Source organism: Salmo trutta, chromosome 21, assembly GCF_901001165.1.
Source record: "Salmo trutta chromosome 21, fSalTru1.1, whole genome shotgun sequence".
NCBI classification, from domain to species: Eukaryota; Metazoa; Chordata; class Actinopteri; order Salmoniformes; family Salmonidae; genus Salmo; species Salmo trutta.
The window spans coordinates 46,108,504-46,115,480 of NC_042977.1; positions in this window are offsets into that span (position 1 = coordinate 46,108,504).

The window sequence follows — 6,977 nt, forward strand, 5'->3', positions numbered from 1 at the left end:
ACACACACACACACACACACACACACACACACTCACACTCGCTCGCACGCACTCTCACACACACACACTCACTCACACACACACCCACACAGTAACATACACACACACTCTCACACTCACACACACACACACGCTCGCGCATGCACACGCACACACACACAAACACACACACACATTTACACTAACACACACGGCCCTGGTTTACATCTTCCATTCTCACATGCCGCAATTTCCTTTATCTCTGTGTCTGCCATTCTTCTCCATTCTTTACCTGTGAGAGGCAAAGCAAAAGAGCGTCTGGAGTGCAAAAGAGGGAAGGCAACAAAAAAAAAACAGAATAAAATGTCCGCCAGAGTTGAGTGACTGGTGGCCCAGTTATCCTGGGACAACAGACTGTCCATTCAGTCAGCATGGTACTTCTATCATACACACAGCAGTCTTTGCAACGGACTGAATGTCTGGTATGAAACTGTCTCGTTATAAGAAGAATTGGGATTATTTACGGTGTTGGTGCTGGGCAAGAACAAAAGCCTGCACAGCCAGTACTGCGAGTCTCCTGGGCAGTTTGTCTGCTACTGATGGTACAATAGAGCTCTGGTCAAACGTGTTGCACTAGAGAATAGGATGCCATTTGCAACACAGTTATGATTAATTGACCATGAATTGCCCATATAAATTCATAACAATAACTCATCCAAATGATGATTCATCCTATTTATTGGTACCAAGAGCTTCGCAGCAGATGGATGTGATCTCTTGCAGAAAATGGTCAGTGGTGACGATGTAAATGATGTGATTCATAACAGTGCAATCAGCCTGTTGATAATTATGTTCCTCGGTGCTGGGAGACCTGATGACTGAAAGAGAAGAGCGGTCTGCGCAAACAAAACAAAAAAAGACGCCGAATCATATAGTTTCCGTTTGGCACCTGCTTTACTCCCGAGTGGCGCAGCATCTCAGTGCTAGGGCGTCACTACAGACCCTGGTTCGATCCCAGGCTGTATCATAACCGGGCCGTGATCGGGAGTCCTATAGGGCGGCGCACAATTGGCCCAGCGTCGTCTGGGTTAGGGGAGGGTTTGGCCGTCATTAAATAAAGGTTAAATAAAAACCTTATTAACTAAATACACCCTGCCACTGCATCTTGTTTGCTTCACCAGTCACTCAAGTACAAAATTAGATTCAAGATTACATTTGTATCTCATCCTGTTTGAGTTTTGATCTCAACAGAAACAGAGGATGCAATATGTGATTATTTTTTCTAGATGATTCCGACTGAGACTGTGGTGCATTCAGGTCCTATGAGGTACTGTGGTGCATTCAGGTCCTATGTGATACTGTGGTACATTCAGGTCCAATGAGGTATTGTGTTGCATTCAGGTCCTATGAGGTACTGTGTTGCATTCAGGTCCTATGAGGTACTGTGGTGCATTCAGGTCCTATGAGGTACTGTGGTGCATTCAGGTCCTATGAGGTACTGTGGTGCATTCAGGTCCTATGAGGTACTGTGGTGCAGTCAGGTCCTATGAGGTACTGTGGTGCATTCAGGTCCTATGTGGTACTGTGGTGCATTCAGGTACTGTGGTGCATTCAGGTCCTATGAGGTACTGTGGTGCATTCAGGTCCTATGAGGTACTGTGGTGCATTCAGGTCCTATGAGGTACTGTGGTGCATTCAGGTCCTATGAGGTACTGTGGTGCATTCAGGTCATATGTGGTACTGTGGTGCATTCAGGTCCTATGAGGTACTGTGGTGCATTCAGGTCCTATGAGGTACTGTGGTGCATTTAGGTCCTATGTGGTACTGTGGTGCATTCAGGTACTGTGGTGCATTCAGGTCATATGAGGTACTGTGGTGCATTCAGGTCCTATGAGGTACTGTGGTGCATTCAGGTCCTATGTGGTACTGTGGTGCATTCAGGTCCTATGTGGTACTGTGGTGCATTCAGGTCCTATGAGGTACTGTGGTGCATTCAGGTCCTATGTGGTACTGTGGTGCATTCAGGTACTGTGGTGCATTCAGGTCCTATGAGGTACTGTGGTGCATTCAGGTCCTATGAGGTACTGTGGTGCATTCAGGTCCTATGAGGTACTGTGGTGCATTCAGGTCCTATGAGGTACTGTGGTGCATTCAGGTCATATGTGGTACTGTGGTGCATTCAGGTCCTATGAGGTACTGTGGTGCATTCAGGTCCTATGAGGTACTGTGGTGCATTTAGGTCCTATGTGGTACTGTGGTGCATTCAGGTACTGTGGTGCATTCAGGTCCTATGAGGTACTGTGGTGCATTCAGGTCCTATGTGGTACTGTGGTGCATTCAGGTCCTATGAGGTACTGTGGTGCATTCAGGTACTGTGGTGCATTCAGGTCCTATGAGGTACTGTGGTGCATTCAGGTACTCTGGTGCATTCAGGTCCTATGAGGTACTGTGGTGCATTCAGGTCCTATGTGGTACTGTGGTGCATTCAGGTCCTATGTGGTACTGTGGTGCATTCAGGTCCTATGTGGTACTGTGGTGCATTCAGGTCCTATGAGGTACTGTGGTGCATTCAGGTACTGTGGTGCATTCAGGTCCTATGAGGTACTGTGGTGCATTCAGGTCCTATGTGGTACTGTGGTGCATTCAGGTCCTATGAGGTACTGTGGTGCATTCAGGGCCTATGTGGTACATTCAGGTCCCAAACTGCGCCCTCTTCCCTATATAGTGCATTACTTTTTAACAGGTCAAGACAAAATCAAATCAAATCAAATTTATTTATATAGCCCTTCGTACATCAGCTGAAATCTCAAAGTGATGTACAGAAACCCAGCCTAAAACCCCAAACAGCAAGCAATGCATGTGAAAGAAGCACGGTGGCTGGGAAAAACTCCCTAGGAAAAACTCCTGAGAAAGGCCAAAAACCTAGGAAGAAACCTAGAGAGGAACCAGGCTATGAGGGGTGGCCAGTCCTCTTCTGGCTGTGCCGGGTGGATATTATAACAGAACGGGCTACATCTGTTTAGACTTAGACAGTGTTATTCACGGTGTTATTCACAGTGTTATTCACGGTGTTATTCACAGTGTTATTCACGGTGTTATTCACGGTGTTATTCACGGTGTTATTCACAGTGTTATTCACAGTGTTATTCACGGTGTTATTCACGGTGTTATTCACAGTGTTATTCACGGTGTTATTCACAGTGTTATTCACAGTGTTATTCACAGTGTTATTCACGGTGTTATTCACGGTGTTATTCACAGTGTTATTCACGGTGTTATTCACAGTGTTATTCACAGTGTTATTCACGGTGTTATTCACAGTGTTATTCACGGTGTTATTCACAGTGTTATTCACAGTGTTATTCACAGTGTTATTCACGGTGTTATTCACAGTGTTATTCACAGTGTTATTCACGGTGTTATTCACGGTGTTATTCACGGTGTTATTCACAGTGTTATTCACGGTGTTATTCACGGTGTTATTCACAGTGTTATTCACAGTGTTATTCACGGTGTTATTCACAGTGTTATTCACAGTGTTATTCACGGTGTTATTCACAGGACAATAAAAAAGAGAGAGCAGGGAGAAATATTGGGTGACACAGGTTGATTCAGACCCTAACCCACAGGCTGATTCAGACCCTAACCCACAGGTTGATTCAGACCCTAACCCACAGGCTGATTCAGACCCTAACCCACAGGCTGATTCAGACCCTAACCCACAGGTTGATTCAGACCCTAACCCACAGGTTGATATAGACCCTAACCCACAGGCTGATACAGACCCTAACCCACAGGTTGATACAGACCCTAACCCACAGGCTGATACAGACCCTAACTCGCAGGTTGATTCAGACCCTAACCCACAGGCTGATTCAGACCCTAACCCACAGGCTGATACAGACCCTAACCCACAGGTTGATACAGACCCTAACCCGCAGGTTGATTCAGACCCTAACCCACAGGCTGATACAGACCCTAACCCACAGGCTGATTCAGACCCTAACCCACAGGTTGATTCAGACCCTAACCCACAGGTTGATACAGACCCTAACCCACAGGTTGATTCAGACCCTAACCCACAGGTTGATTCAGACCCTAACCCACAGGTTGATTCAGACCCTAACCCACAGGCTGATTCAGACCCTAACCCACAGGTTGATACAGACCCTAACCCACAGGCTGATTCAGACCCTAACCCACAGGTTGATACAGACCCTAACCCACAGGCTGATTCAGACCCTAACCCACAGGTTGATTCAGACCCTAACCCACAGGCTGATACAGACCCTAACCCACAGGTTGATTCAGACCCTAACCCACAGGTTGATTCAGACCCTAACCCACAGGCTGATTCAGACCCTAACCCACAGGTTGATACAGACCCTAACCCACAGGCTGATTCAGACCCTAACCCACAGGTTGATTCAGACCCTAACCCACAGGTTGATACAGACCCTAACCCACAGGCTGATTCAGACCCTAACCCACAGGTTGATATAGACCCTAACCCACAGGTTGATTCAGACCCTAACCCACAGGTTGATTCAGACCCTAACCCACAGGCTGATTCAGACCCTAACCCACAGGTTGATTCCGACCCTAACCCACAGGTTGATTCCGACCCTAACCCACAGGTTGATATAGACCCTAACCCACAGGCTGATATAGACCCTAACCCACAGGTTGATTCAGACCCTAACCCACAGGTTGATTCAGACCCTAACCCACAGGCTGATTCAGACCCTAACCCACAGGTTGATTCCGACCCTAACCCACAGGTTGATATAGACCCTAACCCACAGGCTGATACAGACCCTAACCCACAGGTTGATTCAGACCCTAACCCACAGGTTGATACAGACCCTAACCCACAGGTTGATATAGACCCTAACCCACAGGCTGATACAGACCCTAACCCACAGGTTGATTCAGACCCTAACCCACAGGCTGATACAGACCCTAACCCACAGGTTGATATAGACCCTAACCCACAGGCTGATACAGACCCTAACCCACAGGCTGATACAGACCCTAACCCACAGGTTGATACAGACCCTAACCCACAGGTTGATACAGACCCTAACCCACAGGTTGATTCAGACCCTAACCCACAGGCTGATACAGACCCTAACCCACAGGCTGATTCAGACCCTAACCCACAGGTTGATTCAGACCCTAACCCACAGGTTGATACAGACCCTAACCCACAGGTTGATTCAGACCCTAACCCACAGGTTGATTCAGACCCTAACCCACAGGTTGATTCAGACCCTAACCCACAGGCTGATTCAGACCCTAACCCACAGGTTGATACAGACCCTAACCCACAGGCTGATTCAGACCCTAACCCACAGGTTGATTCAGACCCTAAAACACAGGTTGATTCAGACCCTAACCCACAGGTTGATTCAGACCCTAACCCACAGGTTGATATAGACCCTAACCCACAGGCTGATACAGACCCTAACCCACAGGTTGATTCAGACCCTAACCCACAGGCTGATACAGACCCTAACCCACAGGTTGATATAGACCCTAACCCACAGGCTGATACAGACCCTAACCCACAGGCTGATTCAGACCCTAACCCACAGGTTGATACAGACCCTAACCCACAGGTTGATACAGACCCTAACCCACAGGTTGATTCAGACCCTAACCCACAGGCTGATACAGACCCTAACCCACAGGCTGATACAGACCCTAACCCACAGGCTGATTCAGACCCTAACCCACAGGTTGATACAGACCCTAACCCACAGGTTGATACAGACCCTAACCCACAGGTTGATTCAGACCCTAACCCACAGGCTGATACAGACCCTAACCCACAGGTCAATTCAGACCCTAACCCACAGGTTGATTCAGACCCTAACCCACAGGCTGATTCAGACCCTAACCCACAGGTTGATACAGACCCTAACCCACAGGCTGATTCAGACCCTAACCCACAGGCTGATACAGACCCTAACCCACAGGTTGATACAGACCCTAACCCGCAGGTTGATTCAGACCCTAACCCACAGGCTGATACAGACCCTAACCCACAGGCTGATTCAGACCCTAACCCACAGGTTGATTCAGACCCTAACCCACAGGTTGATTCAGACCCTAACCCACAGGTTGATTCAGACCCTAACCCACAGGTTGATTCAGACCCTAACCCACAGGCTGATTCAGACCCTAACCCACAGGTTGATACAGACCCTAACCCACAGGCTGATTCAGACCCTAACCCACAGGTTGATTCAGACCCTAACCCACAGGTTGATACAGACCCTAACCCACAGGCTGATTCAGACCCTAACCCACAGGTTGATTCAGACCCTAACCCACAGGCTGATACAGACCCTAACCCACAGGTTGATTCAGACCCTAACCCACAGGTTGATTCAGACCCTAACCCACAGGCTGATTCAGACCCTAACCCACAGGTTGATACAGACCCTAACCCACAGGCTGATTCAGACCCTAACCCACAAGTTGATTCAGACCCTAACCCACAGGTTGATACAGACCCTAACCCACAGGCTGATTCAGACCTTAACCCACAGGTTGATATAGACCCTAACCCACAGGTTGATTCAGACCCTAACCCACAGGTTGATTCAGACCCTAACCCACAGGCTGATTCAGACCCTAACCCACAGGTTGATTCAGACCCTAACCCACAGGTTGATATAGACCCTAACCCACAGGCTGATACAGACCCTAACCCACAGGCTGATACAGACCCTAACCCACAGGTTGATTCAGACCCTAACCCACAGGTTGATACAGACCCTAACCCACAGGTTGATATAGACCCTAACCCACAGGCTGATACAGACCCTAACCCACAGGTTGATTCAGACCCTAACCCACAGGCTGATACAGACCCTAACCCACAGGTTGATATAGACCCTAACCCACAGGCTGATACAGACCCTAACCCACAGGCTGATACAGACCCTAACCCACAGGTTGATACAGACCCTAACCCACAGGTTGATACA